Source organism: Dermochelys coriacea, chromosome 9 (genome assembly GCF_009764565.3).
Source record: "Dermochelys coriacea isolate rDerCor1 chromosome 9, rDerCor1.pri.v4, whole genome shotgun sequence".
Classification (NCBI taxonomy): Eukaryota; Metazoa; Chordata; order Testudines; family Dermochelyidae; genus Dermochelys; species Dermochelys coriacea.
The window spans coordinates 67,540,622-67,566,421 of NC_050076.1; the positions used below are offsets into that span (position 1 = coordinate 67,540,622).

General features: G+C 40.0%; 1 long non-coding RNA gene across 1 annotated transcript in view; it reads left to right on the plus strand.

Annotated features, from left to right (window-relative positions):
• Positions 1-270: 270 nt before the first annotated feature.
• Positions 271-25,800, plus strand: part of LOC122455880 — a 103,101-nt gene continuing 77,571 nt past the window's right edge. Inside the window, exon 1 of the long non-coding RNA XR_006274385.1 lies at positions 271-609. This is a non-coding gene — a long non-coding RNA (uncharacterized LOC122455880). The remainder of the gene's footprint in view (positions 610-25,800) is intronic.

The following is a 25,800-nucleotide window of genomic DNA, read 5'->3' on the forward strand; positions in this document are numbered from 1 at the left end:
CCCACCTTGATTATCACTACAAACGGTTTTCCTCCTTTCCCCACTCCTTCCTGCTGGTAATAGCTCATTTTAAGTGATCACTCTCCTTACAGTGTGTATGATAAAACCCATTGTTTCATGTTCTCTGTGTGTGTATATAAATCTCCCCACTGTATTTTCAACCGAATGCATCCGATGAAGTGAGCTGTAGCTCACAAAAGCTTATGCTCAAATAAATTTGTAAGTCTCTAAGATGCCACAAGTACTCCTTTTCTTTTTTTCTCATCTAATCTGAACACTTAGGAAGCAGGGAGAGAAACCAAGATTTTGATATAATCAAATTAAACATTAAGACTGTATTCTATAATTGTATCCCTTCATGAACCAAGCCTAAATTGGTCAGTCTTTTCATACTTATGCTGTGGATTCAAAAAACCCACTTAAAAATTGTCTACTTTTGGAGGTATTTGAAACAAGATAGCTATTTCTTTTCCTGTGGAGTTTAAAGCCAAGAGACCAACATTCCTATTGGAGCTATATGACATTTGTTAACCAACAGTTCTACTTTTAAGGATTACTGCATAACTTGTGCCAAAGGACAAGAAACCAAGATTCACTAGGATTTCAAGGGTGAGTGAATTCCTCAAAACTATTTCTAGAGCACTGGGTACTTGACTATGCACATTAACTGCCAATTTGTCTTGAATTTTGTATTTGGGGACACTTTATCGTTTGTGTCATATTTCAGACCAGCTTCTTAAAGCAGGTTTAATGAGCAGTTTACATACAGACTGACAAAGATAATTGTGTGTAAACTGGTTTATATGTAACTGAAAGAAAGAAATGTCACCAAATCCACTAGTCATCCAATGTTTTCAATAGCTTTAATTTATGCTTTAGATGGTCTAAACTCATGATGAGACTGGTTGGGTAATGGACATGCTAGCAATATTGATATTTTATTCACACACACAACTGGATATTAGATACAAGCTGCTATGATATAAAAGGTTAATAGTTAATGTAATTTATCTCCCTTTGTATTTTTGCTGATAAAATAAGCCACATATTATAATGCATTTGTGTGTTTAAAAAAAAAAAGGAAATGGCAGACTGCTTGTGCTGCTCTGTGAGAGATGTGATTAAGGCCATCTGAGAACTTTCTCTCAGCAAGATGGTAGAGACAAGTAATGCCAAGTTTGGAGCCAACTCAGCTCCCAGAGAAAAAGGAGGTCTTTGTAATGATTAAGTTAGGAAAGACATAAAATAAATACTATTCTTTACTTTTAAATGAAATGGTTTGGTAATTGGAAGTGCCCTTCTCTGGATCACTACTTATAGCAATATTGCTCTCACATATCCAAGGGAGTTAGGAGAGGGCAGTGTGAAGCGGCAGAGAAAGATATTCAGAAAAGTCTGTTTCTGCAGAGGATTTTCCAGAACTAATACTTTACAGATGCTATTAGTATTCAGCATATCTGTGAATCCGAGAGCTGGAAGATTTAAAAAGAAAAGAAGTTTTGTGCTCCTCTGTAAGAGAAAAGAATAGCTAGCTAGCTCTAGAGGCTTAATTTACATGAGTTATAGCTCTGCCCCAAAGCATTTCTGTACAGGGTTTTTCCATGTTGTTGTTTGGGTTTTCTTTTTGGAAGTTATATGGTACATGTACTTATGAAAGGGTGGAGAAAATGTGAAACATTTTAACTGGGGAAAATGGATCACGCCAAGCTGACATATTGTGGATGCTGATTGGATAGGGAATTCAAAACAAGGAGGTTTGAAGGTCACTGTCTGAGTGGCCAGGGTCTCTGACCTATTATGCTACATTTCTCTGGGTTTCCCACCCAGAGATTCTGAATCTCTTATAGAGCAAACTGCTAGCGGTGCTATAGCTGACCTTCAGAGAGAGGCCAGGGAGTACCACCTATTCTCTGCCTGTGGCATATAATAATCTAGTCTCCTGTACATGTATAAGATAGTTACTTTCCTCTATTAAGGGCTTGTCCACATCATTCATAAGTCCACGCAGTGGGGTGTAAAGTCTAACTCGCACCAACATATTGTGCGCCAACTGTCTGGGGTGAAGAGAGCTGTGGCACACAAAGTTTTCTAGTGCATGTTACTCCTGGTTCAAACAGTACTACACTAACATACACAAGGGAACTTTTAAAACTTGTCAGCAGGGTCCACATGGGCCAGTTAGTGAGCAGCATGCTGGTGTACATTAGAATTTATACCTCATTGGTGCAGACTAACACACTGTAAACAAACCGGTGTGCGTTTTGGCCACTATTAATATTCACAATGTGCCTTTGCAAATACAGAGTATTAGCACAGTATTCCTTCAATTTAGTACCTAGGCATTATCACATACCTCAGTAAAGTCAGTGTCTTGCAAAGGCATTATTTTTAATGGTATGTAAGGTGTGAAAACCTGTGAGAAAACCCTATTCAATTTAGGCTTTAATGGTGACCAATTATTACCACAACCACAGATGTAATGTTATATTATCCATTTAATCCAGATTTTATTCATAATTTTGGCATTGAATATCCTAGAGTTCTAGCAGAGTATAGGATATTGGGTTTAAAATTGGGGGCCAAAATTTTCCAAGTTTGGTTGCCTAAAACTAGGAGCTTAAACAGATTTAAGTACATAAGTGCTTCTATTTTCCCAAGGCACTGAGCACCTACACCTTCAGATTAATTTCAGTAGGAGCTTTGGAAGGTCAGCACATCTGAAAAATAAAGGCACAGTTAGGTGTCTAGCATTTGCACCCAAGTTGGAAAACTTGGGTCAAGGTTCCTGAGCTGTGAGTTTTGCAAGTACCATATCTTAGAAGACTGTAGTATGTGAGAACTTCACTGAAAGTAAAAAATTTACACTATTCTTTAGGCCTTGGTAAACAACAGTTATAAATACAAGATCCAACACCGCTGGAGAAATCTTTTTGGTTTTCCTGCTGATATTATCAGACTACCCTTGCAGAATGTCACTGGCTAAACATATTCCATCTCCTGGCCAGTATAGAGCTGAGAAATTGACTTTGCCATCTGGCTTTCTCACATTATCATCAGGTCTTTTTAATTAGGTTCAAATTGGTAATCTCCACCTTTCCTCAGCTTCTACCTTTTTCAGTAACATTAAGACTGAACTCATTTCCAGTGCACTGCAGGGTGCTCAAGTGGAACCTAAATTGAATAGGATTTTCCCACAGGTTTTCACACCATACATATGCTAGCAAAAGTCATGTCATGCTTTCCCAGTAGTGCATATAATTCAATTTTTGTTTTATTAAGGTATGAAGATGACCATTATATTAAACAGCCAAGCAACCTTAAAAACCCCTAAATGGAAAAAATGGATCCATAGTTGAAGAAGTTAAAGACCTCCGGCAAGAGAGGTGGAAGGTTAAGGCACTGCGATTTGTTTTTCGATATTTTATTTCCAAAAGCAGTACAGTGTTATTTGTAAGTTTGCTTTTTTACTTTTGCAGCAATGTTTAAGGAAATCATGTAGGGTTCTAGGTCTAGAACAGGTTAAAAATATCTAAACACTGCTGAATGGTTATATAAAGGCTTAAGTGCTGCAGAGTCAGTAAATTCTGGTCTCCTTAAAGCAGAAGCCCCTGCAAGACCATACAAACAATGCATACTTTTCTCCCCAGCTTGTACAGCCTGGCAATGAAACTGTATAGTAACTCTGAATCTGATCATGTGTTCAAAAATAATTATATAAAATAAGCACTTAACAGAAGAAGTCCATAGGGATTTGTTTTCATAGGAAAAAATCTGACCTCATTTAAAACATGAAGGAAAAACCCTACACCAATCTTTAATTGGGACTTCCCAGAGAGTTTAGTTCCAGATTTGAACTTCCCAGCAGTTTAAGGGGGTTTAGAGATGATTAAGGCCTTCTCTAGTTCTGGTAAAAGAAAATACTGATTTTATAAGTTGGAGATATTTAATTCCAATGTTTTCAATTTTCTTTTCAATTCACAAGTAATAGCATATAAATCCTTACCCACTGAAATGAGCAAACGATTCAAAATCCTTAAAAAAAGGAGGATATGGGGGAGATTTAAACTGAGTCCTTTTGTGCTTATGCAAGTTCTTCACAGACAGGAGTTAGACTTGTAGAAAGGGCACAAGCAACATACTTTTTCAAGCTCCACACACACGAGACAATACCCAAGGTACACTGTGTAATTGTTCAAGAAATAATCACATGCTACTGTGCTTATGAGGGTCGTTTGCCTGCTGCACTGGAGTGCAACAAAATCTAGAGAACCTTGACACATAAGTGTCAGTTAGGTCAGCTTTCTGCAGAGCACACAGGAACTCAACTATAGAGCTAAGCAAAAAACTTTTCCATTCAGTGGTTGAAAAATGAAGGTGACGGGTGGGGGGCGGGATTTCAAATTTCAGGTCCATTTGAAATAAAAACATTTTTTTAAACTGGCAAAACAAAAGAGCATCCCCAAATTGGTTTTGGTCCAACAACGAACAAACAAACATTTTCATTGACCAGAAATTAACTGTTTTGTTTTGGGTTTTGCAGCGATCTAAACTTTTAAATGTTTGTTCAATAAAATTGAAGTAAATTCCAAAACCAAACATCTTTCTGAAACAAACAGCTTAGACATTTCTGAATTTTTTCAACTGGAAAAATTTACCATAATCAACCCAAATCTGCTTTTTTCAGTGAATAAGTTATTCCAATAAAAAAATTTTACCCAGCTCTACTCAGCTATTGTCATTGTTCAAACCACTTTGGTATCAGTTTAAGTGGTCCTGAAACAATGTGTGAATACACTTTCAGACTCTCCTCTGAAGGTGGTTGAAACTGTAAATGAAGTTTTATCTTATTTTTCCTTTTTTTTAAACACACCTTTTTTTGCTGTAGTTGTGCTTAAACCCTTCACCAATGGAAGTAGGTTCCCACAGTATAAGATGGGAGTTGTAGAGCTTTTAGATTAGAATAAAGAGGTAAAATAATACTTAGATTCTATGTGTTTAAAGAAAAGGAGTACTTGTGGCACCTTAGAGACTAACAAATTTATTAGAGCATAAGCTTTCGTGAGCTACAGCTCACTTCATCGGATGCATTGTAGTTCACGAAAGCTTATGCTCTAATAAATTTGTTAGTCTCTAAGGTGCCACAAGTACTCCTTTTCTTTTTGCGAATACAGACTAACACGGCTGCTACTCTGAAACCTGTGTGTTTAAAGAAACCAGTTCTTCTCGCCTAATTCCTAGTGGAACAAAATTGGCAAATTGACCTAAGATAGAATTAATTCTAAAATACTACTTTTACCCAGACATCTCAGTGTGCTTTATAAAAGACAGGAATAATCACTTAGTTTTTTACAGTGATGAGAAAATGAGGTACAGAAAGGTTAAGTAACTTGTCCAGATTGGCAAGTCACTGGCACTGCCATGACTAGAACCTGGCTTAGAGTTCCTATTCTGTGCCCTACCCATTAATTAATTCTGCAACTCATAAGCTCTTAATGCATCTTCCTCCTTCCCTTTCAGTCTGTCCTTGTCTATGTATTATAATATAAACAAGACAGAAGAGTTAACTTTAGTATAATCCAATATCACTTATGTACTGGATCTGAGCCCCCAAGAATTGGGTTTTTTCTAAACCTCCTCTGTTATAAATATTCTTCCTGAAAGAAACTGTATCTTTGTGTATGTGATTACCTAGTCATTTAGACTTAGAAATCTGTGACAGTGAAGGGTGTATTCCTGTCTGGATGTACATGGAAATCCCAAGCATGTTAGGATAGAAAAACCAGACATCATCATCTGTGTCAGCACTTCCCATTACACTATTTTCAACTCACTTAACCACAGTATGAGAATACATGATGGCCACAACCCGTGCCACATCACAGTTTCTCACAGGGATTCACTTTTCCCTTATTCTTTTTAAAGTAAGGTTAGCACTGGTGAAAAATGAAAACTTGACAGCTGTTGGGACTGAAATCCATAATTTACCAACAGAACAGTTGCAACTAACATACCTGAATGCTGTTCTGGACCAAGCAAACCTCGGGTAGTTACACGTATCTATTCAGTGCTTGGTTTCCCTGCTGAAACTTCCAGCAATATTGCCAGTGGTACCAGCTCTGTCAATGAAGAACTTCAGTCTCCAAAGCTGTCAGGCTAATACCTTTCACGCAAAGAAAAACTAAACTCCCACATAAAGCGGCAAGTTGTTGCAAGCTGTATCAGTCTTTGTTGTCATACTGTGGCCAAATGAGGTAAGTAAACTGCTTAAACTGCTTATTTTCGTCCATCAGAGGTGTGCAGCCATGATCATGCCCCAAATACAGGCATAAACGGCAAGTTCTTGCTTTCACTTTCACAATTTGCAGAGTCAATGCTTCAATGTGAAACTGGATTCAAATTCTGCAACCTCTAATACATCAAAACACAGTGGTAGTCATCCTCAACTGTTTTAATTCCCCAGTAATTCCAACTCCTGCTACATATACCCTAACATTTCCCTTTGCAGTCTTCAGAAGAATCATTTGCTTTTTTACACAATATGCCCTCTTTCTTCAAAAAATACTCTAAATTACCTGCTTTCTTATCCCTCCCCACATCCAGCACTTTGGAAGGCTTCCCATTATGTCCCAGTTCTAATAGCAATAGTACTTGGCACCTGACCAGTAAACTCCTCCATTGAAGCCCTCCCAGTTAAATATTTTTTCCAAATTACAGCTGGAGAAATTGAGGCACAGGAAGGTCAAGGCCAACATTTTCAAACTCAGCCATATAATGTCATACCAATAATCTTCACAATTTTTCTCCATTTTCTTTGTCAGAACTTAGATAAGATTTAAATGAAATGTCAGTGTTTTGACCAGCTGTAGAAAAGACATTGCACTGTTGCATACTGTGACAGATTCAGAGGAAAAGTTTGCTTTCTATGGTTGTATGAGTGATTTGTTTGGAGAATTGTACGAAGGGAAGAAAAATTGAGAAATGTATAGTGGCTGTGGAGGATATGGACCTTTTTCCTTATGTAGGGGCTCTGGTTTAGGAATACTTCTCCTAAATAGTTATACTTAGCCTCTTTGTTCCCTGTAGATCTTAAAGCACTCTACAAACACTGAGAGCTAAGCATTAGTAGAACTGTGTGAGATGGTAGAGTATGGCATCTAGCCCATCCTTATTTGTTTTCCTGTTTTCAGACCCTAATAGATTGCTTCCTGATTGTGAGGTTTGCCAGACTGCATAGAAATACTTCAGATAGCTGAATGACCTCATGGCAATTGATCAGGGATTTTACCATTGATTTGTGGTTATGGCGGACTATTTTCCTCCACTTCCCTCCACTCTATGGCAACAAAACTGAAATAGACACTGACTATCCAAACTTCAAGCAGTGGTCTAGGAATTTCTATCACAGGAGATAGCTATATTTACAAGTTAGAATGATGCTACTGGTACAGAGTCAGAAGCCAACAAATTTTTCCCGATTAGTTGGCTCCTCAAACTAAAAAGGGATAGTTGTAAGCCATTTCACATGGACATATGAGGTGAGACAGGGTTCAGGTGCAGAGGAAACTGCTTCTCAAGGAAAAAGACTGATGATCATAGGCCAACTACATTTATTAGACTAACCTTTGGAAATGCTTTATACATAGCTCTCAAGCTAGATTTATGGCTATGCTGATGTACAGCCCTGCAATGAGATGGGAGAGGGCTTCTGTCGGTCATTTCCTGGGGCTATGGGCCTGGTGGAGTCCAGGAAATAGCCAAGACAAGATGCTGTCTCAGACACATACCTAGCAGATCCAGAATGTCTCAGAACACTGACAGAAGCAGGGGCTCTTCTGGAAGGCAGACGGATGCATAGCTAGGTCTGCATTTACTAGTGGCCCTCAGCACTGAGGTATTTCCTAGGGTGGCATGATGGAGCTTGCTTTCCAGCTGTTTTAGGCCAAGTTCTGCTTTTCCTATGTTGTAGTCTAATTGGCTCTTGTCTACAATACCATGTTTAACTCCCCCACTCTTTCCTCATTTCCTCTGCAGGCTTCTTTACATGTGAAATGCAACCTCATTCCTCTACTTCCCCAAATTCCTCTGATACGGACTCTTTCTCAAACCCCAGCCTTTTATCTCCACAGACCACATCCACTCTTTCCCATCCCTTTCCACAAACTCATCTCATTCTGTCCCTCATCCTCTCACACAAACTGCCTCTCAACCCAGTCTTTCTTCTCTCAAATAGTTCTATTTTCTCTCCTCATATAGCTCTCAGGGGTTCCCCTTGTACCTGTCTTCTCCAGCTGCCTACCAGCATTAACAATGTGTGGGGAAATGTGCTGCCTCAGCAATACATCTCCAGCTCTGCAGATCCACAGAACCAGCAAGAGAACCCATGCAAGGAAACCTCTATGGATTCCCTAGGTAACCCATTCCAGTGCTTCACCACCCTCCTAATGAAATAGTATTTCCTAATATCCAACCTAGACCTCCCCCATTGCAACTTGAGACCATTGCTCCTTGTTCTGTCATCTGCCACCACTGAGAACAGCCTAGCTCCATCCTCTTTGGAATCCCGCCCTTCAGGTAGTTGAAGGCTGCTATCAAATCCCCCCTCGCTCTTCTCTTCTTCAGACTAAATAAGCCCCGGTCCCTCAGCCTCTCCTCATAAATCATATGCCCCAGCCCCTAATCACTTTAGTTTCCCTCCACTGGACTCTCTCTCTCATTTGTCCATATACTTTCTGTAGTGGGAGGCCCAAAACTGGACACAATACTCCAGATGTGGCCTCACCAGTGCCGAATAGAGGGGAATAGTCACTTCCCTCGATCTTCTGGCAATGCTTCTACCAATGCAGCCCAATATACTGTTAGCCTTCTTGGCAACAAGGGTGCACTGTTGAGAGAAGCTGGATATGATTCCACTGTAATCTCCAGGTCCTTTTCTGCAGAACTGCCATTTAGCCAGTCGGTCCCCAGCCTGTAGCAGTGTATGGGATTCTTCCGACTCTGCACTTCTCCTTGTTGAACCTCATCAGATTTCTTTTGGCCCAATTCTCCAATTTGTCTAGGTCAGTCTGGACTCTATCCCTACCCTCCAGCGTATCTACCTTTTCCCCCCCAGCTTAGTGTTATCCGCAAACTTGCTGAGGGTGCAATCCACCCCATCATCCAGATCATTAATGCCAGTAAGGAGGGAGGAACAGACAGCTCTGTGCTGCTGCAAAAAGTATCCTCTGTTGCCTTCTCACAACCAGCTTAAAGCTGGAGGATGAGGAATCATTGTTGCATCCCAGGCTGAGTATGTTGAGTGGGGTGTGCCATTCCCCATCCTCCCTATTATCATGCTGGCAATGGAGGGACGGAACAGTTGAAGTTAATACGCATATCCATGTCTCCCTGAAATGTGTTAAGTATCAACTATTTGGTCTGTCTCCACCTTCATTTCGTATTAATTGTATCACAAAAATATCTAATTAGAATCACACTCCATTGTGCTAGGCTGTGTACAAAGACACAGAAATAGACTCTGCCCCTAAAGTGTTTACAATCCAATCTTAAGATAACTTATTGCAAAGGCTCTGGCCAAAACAATCCCTCAGTCAGGCTACTCAGGGAGGGAAAGATTATGGGACTTAACAATTTACAAGATATGCAAAGAATAGCCCAGGCTAAACAGGGATGGTGGAGCTTTGCTCTAGCTCTAAGTGATGTTTAATGGTGAGGGAAGGATTCAAATTCCACACTACAACAAAAAAGAGGGACCAAAAAAAAGTTTTGCTGAGATAATTATGTAATTGCATAGGCCAGCTAGTACACAGCTTGGTCAGTCAATTTCAGCCTGGTTTATTTTTAAGATAAACTCTTTAAAAAAATTGACAGATTTCAGAGTATCAGCCGTGTTAGTCTGTATCCGCAAAAAGAACAGGAGTACTTGTGGCACCTTAGAGACTAACAAATTTAGTTAGTCTCAAAGGTGCCACAAGTACTCCTGTTCTTTTTTCTAAAAAAAAATTGTAGTTCAACACTCTACCCTTGCCAGTTTCTTTTTAAAATAAGGGCATAAAACTACCGCTTCACTTACCTGTTTTTTAATCCCTGCAGTTGCTGACACCAATGGAGATGTGCACCCTGCTGTTCCTCCCAGGGAGATCTAGTGAAATGCATGGGCATTCCTTGTGAGTATGGGTAGTGCTCCAGTCCCATATAGTGGGCCATATTGTCAAGCCACATTCCCTCCTAGAGGTGGTTGGGAAGCTTGTAATGAAAGTCCTGGAAAATGCCGATTTGTCAAAAGCTAAACTTTTTGTGGAACCGTATGAGTTTTGATGAAATTTTAGTCTGGAAAAGTTTCTCAGATCCAGGACAGAATTGTTTGTCAAAGAGGAGAGAGATCCACCATACCCCTGAGTAGCCAATAGCCCAGAGACCAGGACATTCCCCGAGGATGAGACACAGATTCAAGTCCCTGCTCCACCTGATTCAGACCAGGAACTTAAACCTGAATCTCCCACATCCCAGAGGAGTGCCCTAACCACCAGGCTATTGGCTATTCTGGATGGGGGTCAGGATATGTGTCTGTTTTTTTCATTGGGGGTGGGGGAAGGATCTAAAAGGTCTGTTTCATCCCAATCAGGAATGGGACATTTTTCAAAATCTCAAATGTTTTCACAGAATAGGAAAGCCATTTCCTGGCCAGCTCTATGCCTTTCCCAGACAGACTGTATTTGGATATGTGGTGAGGTGTGGTGTCCATATGCTGTTCACCTTTTCAGGCCATTGAGGAACAGATGGTCTCCGATTAGCTAGTGATGAGGTGCTAACATAACTGACCTGTCACTTAAATTTCTATTTTTTCCTTTGTTATTGCAAACAGCTTGTATTAGAAATAGTGTAAGAGAAAAATCCGGTACTTTCAAACAAAGTAAGAGTTTGTTACCTCTAACTGAGGCAAATACAAATAGGCCTGGACAGCATGCTCCCTTGCTCACATCCAGGAGACACCATGTGAATATTTGGCTTTATGCAAATAGGATAAAGCCATTGCAAGAACAGCCTGCACACCTCTGGGTCAGATGTTGAAGAGGAGTGAATAGATGATCATAATGATCCTTCTTGCCAAGAGCTTCCTTAACCTTTAAGCCAGCTGTTAATCACAGTATAATTTACGTTATCTGTTCTCTGAATCCACAGATTCTTCACTACCTACAAATTTCTATTACAAAAGGCTTCCTTCCTGTTAGAAAATGTAATAAAAAGATGTATCTTTTTCTGCTTTGGGAAAGAAGAGACATTTGCATAACTACGTTATTGGATACAAAATTACCTCAGTCTTCAGATAGGCTTTGATAAACTCTCTTAGAGTATTGTGAAAGCTATTTCATTTTTATTTTAATTACAATGAATTACTTGTTAAATGAAAAAAAATCTCACAATAGGAGACTCGCATACCAAGCTCTTTCCCTTCAGGAACCAGTTTATAGCCAATCCAATTTTATACAGCCCAAGCGCCATTTTATTAGCATATTATCTGTGCAGGTTATTCAGTCAGTCAGCTGTGCACTTTCCAGAGATAAAGTGACATCATTTCTCCTGTTGTGGATGCTACACTGCTTCCCATTTTTGTATAGATAAAAGCAGGTCGGAGGGGAGGGATCATGAAGCTGTATTTTCATCTTTGACTATATTAATGTCACAAATTTAGATTCTTAAGATCTTTTATGGGATTTTCTGACAGTCTGGAATACGTTCTACATAAAGGCATAGAGCTGAGTTACCAAAAATGCATAAGTATTTGAAAAGATTTAGATACATGAATAAACTAACTGAACTCGAACTGCCGAGCATTTTATTACTACTTACAAAGAAAACTTATGTTTATTATAAGGACTTCCTTTAATGTATGGCAGTTTAATTGTTTCATAAGATTTTCTAATTTAAAGCAAGCAAGACCAAAGTAACTTGTTGCCACAAATCTGAGTAAGCCACAGTATGCTGGAACCTATCAGACTTTGACAGGCGCACAAGGACATATTGCTGTGAAGCGGAGAATCCAAAAAAGTAAGTTGGCATCACTGTTATTTCCCTTCCTTTCACACACTGAAATAAAAAACTTAAAATTTAAGTTCTACCCTCTCACTCAAAGTTCTGAGGCATGAAACATGGTAAATATTGGATAGAATGATGCACAAATAAAAACTGCTTTTTAATCTTTTATATCCAAAATTACAGACTGTTGGAGACAATCTTGTTAAATGCTGGATGAGCGTGATTTCCCAGTTTCAGCACGGCTTAGGACCATCTGACACTGAACTGAAAACCAAGAACTAAAAATAGTAGCCAAACTAAAAGCTATTGGTCATGCTCTTCTCCCTGCTGTGATCACTCCTGAAAATTGGTGTCCTAAGTTGCTAGACATTTTTTTAAAACAAAATTACAACCCTTCCTTTGATGGTGGTGTATGCTGCATTTAGCTTTGAAAACATCTTGCAATTGGCTATGTATGGTGTAACTTTTCTCCAACCATTCTTGTCAACCTTGGCAATGGGAAGTCAGTATAAGGTGGGTTGCTGTTGGAGATTGGCAAAGCCATTTGAATATCATCAGCACGCTCCAGATCTCTGGCTTAAACTCTAACTCTAAGCTAAAATTGTTATTCTATATTAAATTCACATTACTTTTATTTTTGCATGTCTTTCTACCCCCTTGTTTGGAAATAGAAATGCAAAATATACCATGAAAGGTTTCGGGGCGATTCAATACAATATTGTGGAGTTTGGAAGCTCAGATACTTCAATTTAGCTGTTTGATGCTGCTTAATTGTGAAGCTCTGGAGGCTCACCCATCGATCACTAGTGAGTAAACAAGTCTCAGCTACTCTGAGTTCTGAAGTTCTCTCTGTCCTTTGAGTTCTGAGGTTAGGTGGGATTTCTTGTACTGTGTTCAAACACACAATTCTAATGTGTCCTCTCCAGCACCAGATACTGGATATCTAATTAATCCGCTTCCCAACTCCTGCTAACTGCAGGTATTTGGTTCCCCTTTAATGACTGAGTTATTGGCAGCAATTATTTTACTACCAACTTAAAACATTTCTGATTCATCCAAAAAATACCACCGCTATTTTATTTATAAATACTATAAATGGCAGCCACGTTGAGATAGACTAGAGGTATTAATCCTTAGGCTGTCAAGAATGTCTACAAACTGCTTTCAATAATATTGATTTGGCTGTCAAAATGGGAAAAATGTCAACATCTCAAACGATCCAATTATAGTCTAGAAACCACACTACTTCTTGCAGGGGAAACAAAAGGTCGGTTTCTTACCATCTCTAACATAACTCACTGTTGTGTGCTGAAGTGAATACATTAGATAGAGATGCAGCTCAATCCAATGTCACCTGATTCAGGCAGGAAAAAAGTTCCTGGGGTAAGAAAATGCCAGTGTTATTAAACACAACAGAAGGAATCCTCTCTGGCATCTTTGAAGTACATTCAAGCATTGCAACAGATTTTCCTTCTGAACAGTCTTTGAGAATATGTCTACACTGCATCTGGGAGGGAGCAGGAGGCTTGTGTTAGCAGGGCTCGCACTAGTGTGCTAAAAATAACCGTGTAGATGCTGTTTTGACATTGCATCTCCAGTTGGAGCTCAGGCTCTCAGGCATCAGGGAAGAGGAGGGTGGGAAGTGAGCTAGCTCTACAACAATAGGCATTATGTTGCACTGCTAACAGTGACTGACGTTTGAGTCTCAAGGTGAATCCTGAGCTTACAGTACTAAGTACAGTACCATGATTTCAACAATTTCCATCCCACCATCAACCTCAGCCTGGACCAGTCCACACAAGAGATCCACTTCCTGGACACTATGGTGCTAATAAGCAATGGTCACATAAACACCACCCTATACCGGAAACCTACTGACCGCTATTCCTACCTACATGCCTCTAGCTTTCATCCAGATCATACCACACGATCCATTGTCTACAGCCAAGCTCTACGATATAGCTGCATTTGCTCCAACCCCTCAGACAGAGACAAACACCTACAAGATCTCTATCATGCATTCCTACAACTACAATACACACCTGCTGAAATGAAGAAACAGATTGACAGAGCCAGAAGAGTACCCAGAAGTCACCTACTTCAGGACAGGCCCAACAAAGAAAATAACAGAACGCCACTAGCCATCACCTTCAGCCCCCAACTAAAACCTCTCCAACGCATCATCAAGGATCTACAACCTATCCTGAAGGATGACCCATCACTCTCACAGATCTTGGGAGACAGGCCAGTCCTTGCTTACAGACAGACCCCCAATCTGAAGCAAATATTCACCAGCAACCACACACCACACAACAGAACCACCAACCCAGGAACCTATCCTTTCAACAAAGCCCGTTGCCAACTCTGTCCACATATCTATTCAGGGGATATCATCATAGGGCCTCATCACATCAGCCACACTATCAGAGGCTCGTTCACCTGTGCATCTACCAATGTGATATATGCCATCATGTGCCAGCAATGCCCCTCTGCCATGTACATTGGTCAAACTGGACAGTCTCTACGTAAAAGAATGAATGGACACAAATCAGACGTCAAGAATTATAACATTCAAAAACCAGTTGGAGAACACTTCAATCTCTCCGGTCACTCGATTACAGACCTAAGAGTGGCTATCCTTCAACAAAAAAGCTTCAGAAACAGACTCCAACAAGAGACTGCTGAATTGGAATTAATTTGCAAACTGGATACAATTAACTTAGGCTTGAATAGAGACTGGGAATGGATGAGTCATTACACAAAGTAAAACTATTTCCCCATGTTATTTCTCCCCCCACCCCACCCCACCCCCCACTGTTCCTCAGATATTCTTGTTAACTGCTGGAAATAGCCTACCTTGCTTGTCACCATGAAAGGTTTTCCTCCTTCCCCCCCCCGCACTGCTGGTGATGGCTTATCTTAAGTGATCACTCTCCTTACAGTGTGTATGATAAACCCATTGTTTCATGTTCTCTGTGTGTGTGTGTGTATATAAATCTCCCCTCTGTTTTTTCCACCAACTGCATCCGATGAAGTGAGCTGTAGCTCACGAAAGCTTATGCTCTAATAAATTTGTTAGTCTCTAAGGTGCCACAAGTACTCCTTTTCTTTTAGTACTAAGAATGTAAATAGTATCTATGGTGGGGGACTGCTTAAGTACTGATCTCTGATTGTCTTTCCTTAATAGACAGGCAAAGCAGTATGGCAGAGGTCCAGAGAAACTGCATACAGACCTCCATCATTAGGAAAGACACTGTGATGGAAGAAAGGCGGAGGGAGTGGGGCAGTGGGGAAATGAGTTCCTTGCCTCTAATTTCCCCCACTACAAATGTGTTTTCATATATACACTTTTTGTATTCCTTCTGATCTTCTCGGTCTATTGTATGGACAGGCAAACCTGAAGATATTTTGCTTCAGGCTTTGCTTTTGACAAAAATGTTGTAAATGATTTCTATAATTTACAAAAAGTTCAGCCAATGGAATATTAACATATATTCGCATATCAAAGATATGTGTCCAAATCTCACAAACCATGTTAGCCTCTGCCAAGCATGGCATAACCACTTAAATCACTTTAAATGAGGGCTATAAAAATTAGTCAATGCTTAATAAGTGTATTGAACCCATGTTAAGAAAAATAGCTACTTTAGTCTATTTACAAGTATAATCCCATTTCAAGGACTCTGTCATGGCCCTTGGATTTCTCCTTTAAAAGGGTCTACTCAAACCAATTTATTTTGATAACTAACTTGCCCCATATTTTCAATCACTAACATTGTTTGGTCAGTTACTATGATGCATCTCCAGCAGTGTTCTAAATGACCACTTACTGTGATGGCTCTAGGGTGACCAGGCAGCAAATGTGAAAAATCGGGACGGGGGAGAGGGGTAATAGGAACGTATATAAGAAAAAGATCCTAAAATCAGGACAACTGGTCACCCCAAAGGGCTCAGGCAGGTGACAGTGCCTTTCATGTAAAGATTACTAGCTCACTTCTGCCCCTTCAGTAAAGGCTGAAAGTCATGGCCACCCAATGGCTGCTTCGTACTCTATGTGAAATGAACTGATGGTTTCAGTCCAGTTTCTAGTGTTTATGTCCACATCACAAACCTTCAACAAAGTTGGCATTGTTAAAGGTATTCTCAAAAGATGATTAAGGAATGAATTGGCACAGAGAATGAATTGCCCTGTCACACCTAGAAATCAAGAGTGGGTGTCAGTGGCAGGCTGATATGGAAAAACCTTGTCCTGATGTCCCTTTCCTGTACATGCTCTAAGAATAACCTAGGAACAGTTTTCCAGGCCTATCAAACCAACACTTCTCAGCAGCACTACATTCTCTTCATTAATTTTAAAAATCCCATCTTTGCGGAGATCTTCCTCCAGTAAGTAAAGATTCATCACTGGCACCTACAGGAGTTCCATAAAAAGGGGTGGGCATGGGGTGGGGGGGAGAATGCCTACCAGAATAGACAGCACTATTGATCATGCATCAGGAGTCTATCAGTGAACTGCCTGGCTTGCAATGGAAGTGTGTGACTGATTTGAACAGAGACTTATGCCAGACAAACCTATAGTGGTGTCCCACAGGCTCGTCCACTGTGAGCTGCAGGGGGCCATGCCAGGCCTGCAGACGGTCAACGTAAACAAAATGTCTCGCAGCCCCACCAGTGGATTACCCTGATGGGCTGCATGCTGAAGGTTGCTAACCCCTGCTCCAGCTGATGACACAATGCCTCTGCAGCAAAAAAAATTCTTTTTTCCTATTTCCACACCACGCTAGATAACTTTGTTCTCCATTGCCACTCCTCAGGTCTGAATCAGCATAACTCCTTTCTAAGAATCTGCCTCTCATTAACAGTCTGTGTTCTGAATTATTTTCTCCCTCAGTATCTGAGCTTATTTTCCCAGGCGGAATCTTTTATTACTTGACAATTTTTCTAAATCTTTTCTATCATTTCTATGTATTCACTTGTATCTGCCACACTGTGAATTTAATTAATGTGCTGTTTACCTCTTCTTCCAGATCATTAATAAAGATATTAAATAAGACTGGGGCTACTCTGATGTATCATGGAAGAAGGGGTGGACAACTTCCCCTTTTCAGCTTAATACATTGCCATTTATCATTACTTTGTTTATAGTTCTTCAGCCTGTTTTCTTTCCATGTGACAGTGTCTGCACATTTTCATGGTCACTAACAGATGATTCCTGAGTACTTGTTTCTTTCAGATTCTTCAGCACTGTCACTGTGGCAAATGTAGCAGTTTCCCCTACAGGCAGCATTTACTGCAGCTTTTGCTTTTTCTGGCACATGATGCTAGTTTGGAAGGCAGTTCCCTGACCAACTCCCTCCCCGCTCCCAACTATTACTTTATTTCCCATACTGAATATGGAATCTTCCACACAGTCTTTTTATCTGGTCTCTCTATGTCTAATACACAGAGCTGTGTGCATCTCCAGGAGATACTCCCACTTGGGAGGAAGCTAAACTGATTCTCCACACCACATGCTAATGCCAAATTGAAACCCAAGTCAATTCCTTACAAAATTATAGCTGATGAAGGAAAAAAAGCACAGAGTCCTCTCTCCTCACTGAAGTGAGGGTAGTACCCTTTCACTACAACTTCTGGCATATCATCTCATGAAGCCTACTTTCTATGCTGTTGTAGCTGTGTCAGTTCCCAGATATTGGGAAGGGAAGTAATATCTTTTATTGGACAAACTTCTGTTGGTGAGAGAGACAAGCTTTCAAGCTTTTCCTCAGGTCTGGGAAAAGTATTCACTGTCACAACTAAATAACAAAGAAAACCCAAACAAAAACAGTTAGCATGACTACTTCCCAGGAAGCGTAAATTATTGAAAACCTAGGTTTCATTGAGATGGGCTTGAATTTTCATCCAGGTCTCATCAGTTAAATTAAAAATGAAATCATATTAAAGTTGAGAAGACTATGCTGTAGAGTGGAAAAGGGCCTGGTGACACCAACCCATCAGACCCATGATGGAATGTCTTTGGGAGCCTTTGCAGGTGCCAGAGTCTTGTGTTGGCAGCTCCTCCAGGGTGGCAGATTTCAGAGTTAAGATATAGGGGATCAGTTCAAACCTCTTAAGATATTGTTTCAGGCTGTGTGCACACAGGCAGTTGTACTCCGGTCACATTTTCAAACTGCCTTCTCAGCCATAAAGGATACAAACCATTTAAAAAAATAAAAGTTGAGATTGATTTAATAGAAGTTTGTCAATTTTGAGACAGTCTGAATTAGTGATAGCCTTTGAGTGCTTTTAATATATCTTTATAAGTTTGTGCTAACGTATTTGTAGCAGACATAGTAGTCTTTTTATATTCAAATACTTACAGGCTCTGCAGCAAGAACAGGATTAGTCTTCCATTTTTGCTCATAAAATGCCATCTACCTAGTGTAATCTGTGAGTGAAGGTTTGAAGCCATTAGAAGGAAGTAATCTCAGAGGAGATCCCTAGTGCCTGCACTATACCCTTTTGGGAAAGATTGTCCATCTTTCTGCTTTGACAGTAGTACTAATTAAAGCATCATGGAAGTGAACTTTATGTTTAAGAAGGCATTTTTATTCTAATTTCCAGATTTACATGTTCAGTTTTTAAGAAGAATTAGCTCTTGGTTTGCAACATCTCTTAACTGTGCTCTTTCAAAAATGTTGCAGCTGAAGTCCAGGGACTTAGGATACATAAGTCTCTCCAGCTATTTGTGTAAATAAAAAATAGTGTTTGCACTTTTAGAACCAAATGATGGTCCTATTTAAAATCAGTGGACAATTGATGACAGCGAGACTAGATATGTCCCTGAGAAAGTTGTTCCTTTGCTTGTTTGCGCTCTAACTCAGATGTTCTTGTTCCGGAAGTTCTCAGTGAGGACCATGTGTTTTGCACATGTGTGAAAAGAATTGAGAAAGTTGATGGAAAGTGAATACAATTCAGGGATAAACTGGCTCTGACACAATTCATGCATTTGAAGTGGCATAAAACTGTGCTTCCCCAGGAACAGCTCGTATGTGGAACGTGTGCCTCTAACCATATGTCTGTATAGCAGTCACAGGATACGATTGCAGTTCAAAAAGAAGTATCTGAGCAAACTAGATCAAATCTAGCTCCAGTAGCGGAGCAGTGAAGCCACAATAGTGCATGTTTAAAGGCAGGCAAGCCCACCTGAAATGCTTGGTACAGTCCATACTGAAGGCCGTGCTGCCACAACTGCACTGCTCTAGTACCTGAGCTAGCAAGAATAAAGCTAGCTCAGGTCTGTCTCCTCGAGCTGCAAATCACATCACAAGACAGAAGTCTAGATATACTCTTAGAGGTACAATTACCTTTCTCTGCTTCTCTCTTGCTCTCATAGGGGATGCCTATACTCACAGCAAATTATGCCCACACCACCTCAACTTCTTGCTCACCCACTGTTTTCAGCATGATGATGGTGGCTAAGCCATGATCCTGTTCTCTGGGTAAAGGGTTAGCAATTCAATAGTGGGTGCACATGGCTCTCTTATTGCTATGGAATCAGCCACAAGTCCAAGGAGCCCATGAACAGGCACTGGTAGTTCTTACCCCACCTTATGCCCATTGTACATACAATACAACAGTGATGCAGAATGCTGCCCATAACTCCACCAAGTTCAGGTTGTAACTGAACTAGCTAGTACCTCAGCTGTGCAGCAAATCCTTTCAAACCTCTGGCTAATAAAAAATTAACCAAAATACAAACTACTTTATAAAAATAAAAACAAAAAAACCCCACCCTCAAATGAGAGATTGTTTAAAGACACTCATATGACATTTAACACATTCCCGCCATGAACTCTCAGTCCACCAAGAAAACACACTATCATCCAGAAAAGCCAACTCACCCCAACCCTACTCTTCCTCAGTCCTCGTGACTGTCTATGGGAATGAGCTCTCCAGTCTTCCTAATTACCATCTGTCATGGGACAAATCAAGAGCAATCATGGACAGTGACTGGAGCCAGGCAGCAGGTCACAAGATGTCCACTAAAACTCTGTTTTCTCAGAGCCATTGTTAGCAGAGACCCTCACCTCAGATGCGGGTCTCCAGCCTCCCCCCCACCCCCCCCACCAAGTACCATGGAATCTTGACTCCACACAACTGAGCATGCTTTCTGTATTGTGCAGGTTCATTCTGTTCCACTCTCTGTCCCTTTCCCTACAGCTCAGCAGGGGAAGGGGGTTTCACAGATGTAAGTCCAAGTTACAATCTAGTCATTTACTCTGTGTATGTGTGGTATATTTTTTCTTACCCATTTAGGAGACATACTGTGATTTGCTAGAGAGTTGTGGGAAGCAGGAGGAAACCAGGCACTATCTCTTCCACCACTTTTTTTTTCTCCCCAGAGAGGCCTGCCACAGTTATCTCATACTAGTGCCCTCCGAGGTAGCTGAGGGAAAAAAGAAGTGCAGGATGTCCCTAGTCGCAGCAAAGTTAGACAGCAGAAGGAAGCTCATGCTGAATGTCTAATCTGCCACCAATTTAGGTCATATATTGGGCCCCGAGTGATAGCTGTAAGTGTGCTGGGACTTGTGTATTAAGGCTATAGTGCTGTTGGGTTTATGCTGCATTCTACATTTTCTTACAGCAATCAGTCAACTTTGGTGCTGCCTTTCCTGCTGCATAACTATCTAAAATGTATTAACATTTCCATCAGATTAATAAAAAAAATGGTAGAGCTCTTCCCCTCAGCTTACTATATCGTATATGAAAGAGTTATTTAAATTGTTCATTGGTAATGGGCAGAAATATTAAGATAAATGGACATACTAAAATGTCTAATCATGCTCTCTTTTATGGGCACTATGTTGATCTTGACAGTATCAATAAATGTCTCGATGGGTACAGTAGTAACTAATGTTCAGCAGATACTTTTTTGGAAACAACTGGGAAAAAATCAAATCTACGAGCACAAAGAGGCTGATTAAATGTAAGCAAAAAGTAAGTTTTAGAAAATAGCATTGAATGTCTATAATTGAATGATTGTAAACCACTAACAAATTTATTTGAGCATAAGCTTTCATGAGCTAAGCTCACTTCATCGGATGAAGTGAGCTGTAGCTCACGAAAGCTTATGCTCAAATAAATTTGTTAGTCTCTAAGGTGCCACAAGTACTCCTTTTCTTTTTGTGAATACAGATTAACACGGCTGCTACTCTGAAACCTGTAAACCACTAGTTTCTCAGTTCCTTCGGAGCTGGGATGGAATTGCATCTTTCAGAAATATTAGGAAGTTAACCAATCTGTTTATCTGAAAAAAATACGGGATACATGAAAGCATTACTACATTATTTAAATCTAATTTTAAAAGATAATTTATATCACAAGACCTGCTATTTGTTAATCAGAGTCATTGTTGTGGAACTGCTTTAACACAGTATATTTTTATATAATTTAGTTTTTTGTCTTAGAAGAATTAATTTCCTATCTCCAAATTACAAGTTTTTATTCGAGAGAGAGAAAGCTAGCTTTCTCCCTTTCAGAGGCTACCCAGAAATCTTTTGTAGAGGAAAGGTAGAAGGCAGTTCTCCACATTGCCTTCTATTTGCATTTCCACTTCACATATTCTTCTTCTCTGCATTATTCCAGTACCTGTTTTTGATACCTTTACAATGCAGTGAGATAAGTGCCAAAAGAAAAGAGGTGGAATGGAAAGTTTTTCCAGGCTGCTACCCATCCAATGTCTGTTCATCAGAAAATTCAGTAAACCTCCCCCAGTTTCCTACAAAGCAAATTCCCTCTCATCACCAAGGAGAACTTAGGGCAGCACAAACAAGATATGCAACTGGGGCAGGGGGAGGGGATGATAGAGGGGAGACTGCGCAAACTAAACAATCATTTGTTGGTATCAATGCTTGACAGAATGAAATTGGGTGGATTAGCCAAGTCAAAGTTTATAGTTTTATGGATCAATTTAGGTGAAGATGAATGAGCCAGTCCGCTTCATAGCAATCATTTCTTCTTAACGGGGATATTTTTCCTTCAGTCATCATAAAAATTCAGTCTTAATACTTATACCCAATCTTCTTCTTCTTCGTGAAATTGTAGATAGCAGGATTTTCAGTAGAGGAAAGGCTGAAAAAGTATGTAATTTAAATCCAGTAGCACTGTTCTCTTGCTAACACTGGTTGTTTAATCTCTAAATAACAAAGACTGGGTATATTCCATTCTGCCAAACCAAATTATTTGACCCTGTCTTTGTTTAGAATAGATTGTCTGTACAGATATTTACTGAACTGGTACAATTCAGTGTCATAATAAAATATTACTGCTAAGTGTCAGCCATTAGGGTGACCTTTCCAAGGACACTGTTAAATGAATTACTGCATTGTGTTTTTGTTTTATTTAAAAATACTATGTAAAGCTAGTCAGGGAGGTAAGCATTTTAAGAATAGGATTATGGATGCTACAGAATTGAAACTATTTAATCTTGTCATTCTAACATCTGGTAGCTGACGTGGAGAGTGTTTGAAAAATCAGTGAGCTTGATATTAATTGATATGGATATTAGTAAAAACTTGGAGGATAACACTCTAGGCACTGTCTTGATTTTATGTTCATGAATAGGTAAAGGGACTTACAGCTTTTGGTTCCATTCAGGTTTTCATTTAGATATTTTAGTTTAAAAAGAATGCAAAAATCCAATAGCATATGTATATGGCAAAAAAATATTTTAGAGTTTTGTACAGTAGCCCATCACTGTAATTATCTGAATGACTTCCATGTAAAATCAGTGGTAGCAGGGAAATCCTTAGCACTTTTCCCCATTTTCAGAGTGAAGTCTCTGAGTGAAAGGATGAAACAGCCAGGAAAAGATTGAGAATTGCCCACCTGTTCCAAGATTCACATGGGGACTTAAAAGGGGCTTGCGTTCTTAGCAGGGTCTGAGAGAAGCAAGGGGCAAGGTGTCTGGAGATTGCAAACCAGTGTTGGTCACGGGAATTGCTTTGTTTTTGTGTAACTGAGTGTCTGAACAATAACGGATGCTGAGCATACACTTGATGTACACACTGGTGTGGTGCTGTTTCTTTCCTGGTTTGATGAGAGACACCACCCCCCCCCAGCTTACACACTCTGGTAGGAATTTTATTTGTTTTTTTAAATAAGAATCTTAAATTTCTGTTTCTGAGAGGGGCAGAAGGAGATGTTTGTGGGAAAAGTGTTGTTATGACAAGGCTTTGTTACAGTAGACAACCATCCTATACATTGGGGAAACTAGGAACTTAGAACTCTTCATTCACAAAGTACTTGATTAGAGGAGGGTTCATGTGGAAAGTCTTGCCGTTTTTCCTAAAGATGGTAAGACTCTGGATTCACCCAATCTCTAGAAGTTTGTTTCATAGCCACATCTTCTCAACCAAGATGATATTAAAGCCCCTACTTCTGCCCCTCTGCATATGCCCAGACTGCACATTTTGACCCAGAATGAAAATAGTATGAAAGTCATACCAAAATCAATATGCACAAGGTTCAAAAGATTAAAATCTGCTCAAATATTGTAAAATGAATAAGTTGAAGAAAGTGGCAATCTCTAGAGAAAAGCCAAGATTGAATAGGCCATGATGACCCTTATGAAGACAGTCCTAAGGCAGTGGGAAGAAGTCTTCTTTGATAGCCAAAGCTTGGAACCAGAAGCAGCACTAATAATGTTTTGAGTGTATGATAGGAATGTCTGATAGCAGCAAGAGCCATTGGATAGGGGCAAAGAATAGTGAAGGCCTGAAGAAACTGGCACCTTCCGAGGCAATTCTCACGCTTGAAAATATTTTGAACACCAGCATTCCTCTCTCTTTCCACATGGATGTGGAGTTCCTCTGGAGCTCCTCTAGATCAGTGTTCAAGTAAATTATGTTGTGTTTTTCCTCAGACACAAGGGATATCTTAATCCTATAACTGATATCAATCCACATTAATAATTTCAGGATTCAGCAACATAAAGAAGGGAAAAAGCTCCATGAGAGAAAAGATAACCATTCAGGGACTCTCTCTAACATTCTGCATCTAAACTGAAACACAAAAGGCCGCTGCTCCTGAAGCAGGGAGGAGAACAAGAGTGCAGAAAACCATAATAGCATCACTTTTTGTAGTTACGCAGCAACATACAGCACAACTGACAGGATGGTGTGGGATGTTTAAATTACCACAGCATAGACTACAGCAATTTTTATAGATAACTAGAGGTTTTCCACTCTCCAAAGCTGTCAGTCTTACACTTCTCAAGTGTTACATTCTCACACAATCTGATATTGTCATTTAAATTTGTTGATCTGAAAATATAAAAAAGTATATTAATGTTAATGCAGATATAGTAATGTAAACAGATGTAAACATTTTAATAAATTGTTCCCATGTGTAAAAACACAATCTACAGAAAATACAATTTTTAAGAAACTTTGGGATGCCTTACACTATAGTTTAAAGCCCAGACTGTGTTAGATGAGCAGGGATACCATCAAACTAGTATTATGTTCACAGCATATATACAGAAAAGGTAGAGCTTTTATTGTTTTTAAATCTTTCTGGAGGATTGTATATAATACTACTTTACTTTATTTCTTAGAATCTAGAACCCTCCCTAGTACACAAGAACCAAAACCAGAGAGACACAAAGCAGGCTACTTCCTAATGCAGACAGGCACTACTCATCCCAGCTTACTGTACTCCAACATCTTGAAGACTGACTCTCTGCAGACTGAGGACACAGATTGCACACTTTCCTCGGAGTCTACTAGCCTGCAACCAGGAAATCCCTAGGATTTTAAAGGGATAGCTGCTTGTTGTTTTAAACATGGGTTTCAATATACCACACAACTAGCAACAAATTCCAGATGAGGGGGAAATGGACTTTTCTGTTGATTAGCTAATATAATACATGGAAAGGCAAAGTAGGCAATTTGAGATAACTAGAATCCAGCTTCAGATATCCAAGTCAAAGCCTTGCCTTGCATTCACCAAGTCACCCTTTTGGCTAACCTTGCTCAGATGAGAAGCCACATTCTGCAACCTACACTGCAAGTGATTATGTAGAATTAAAGAGACTTATTATCCATGATTAGGTTTTACACATTTATTCCAGCACAGCCAATTCAATACGTCTATTGCTAGGTTACTGAGCTAGAACACAAATAATTGCATACAGGTGAAAATATACATTTCTTGTCTCTATTTTCTGCTGCCCCACCTTCCTCCATGCAAATCAGGACTGATCGCTCTTGTTGGTTAGAGGATTTTAAGCATACGTGGCCTGTGGCAACTGTGAGGCCCTGATCGGACTCCAGAAAACCAGTCATAATATTCCCTGTCTCCCTTGCTGGCAGCATCTCAGCTCACCAGTGATTTTGATCTTGCCTCCCCTTGTTGCCAGGTGCAAGTGTTTGCTGCTTCATGCAGAGCAACAGCAGCTAGGTCTGTAATCTTACTAGCAGAGAGCCCAGAACTGGCTCCATGAAGTGAGGCAAGCTAGTACGGACATGTGTGATGCTCTCTGCTAAGAGGAGATGGGACACAGAGGATGGCTAGGGAACAGTGATTTAATTCTGCACAACAGATTGTGTAGAGGATGGAAAGGCCTTTGATGGTTGATAGGGGAGTGGGTGTTTGTACCGGGTACAGGAGGTACTGTTTCACATTGAGAACTATACCGAACAAGAGTTTATTCTTTTCACTCTCTTTAGAATTCCAAGAATTGATGTAACTGGAAAGTATATAACGGAACATGACATTACATGA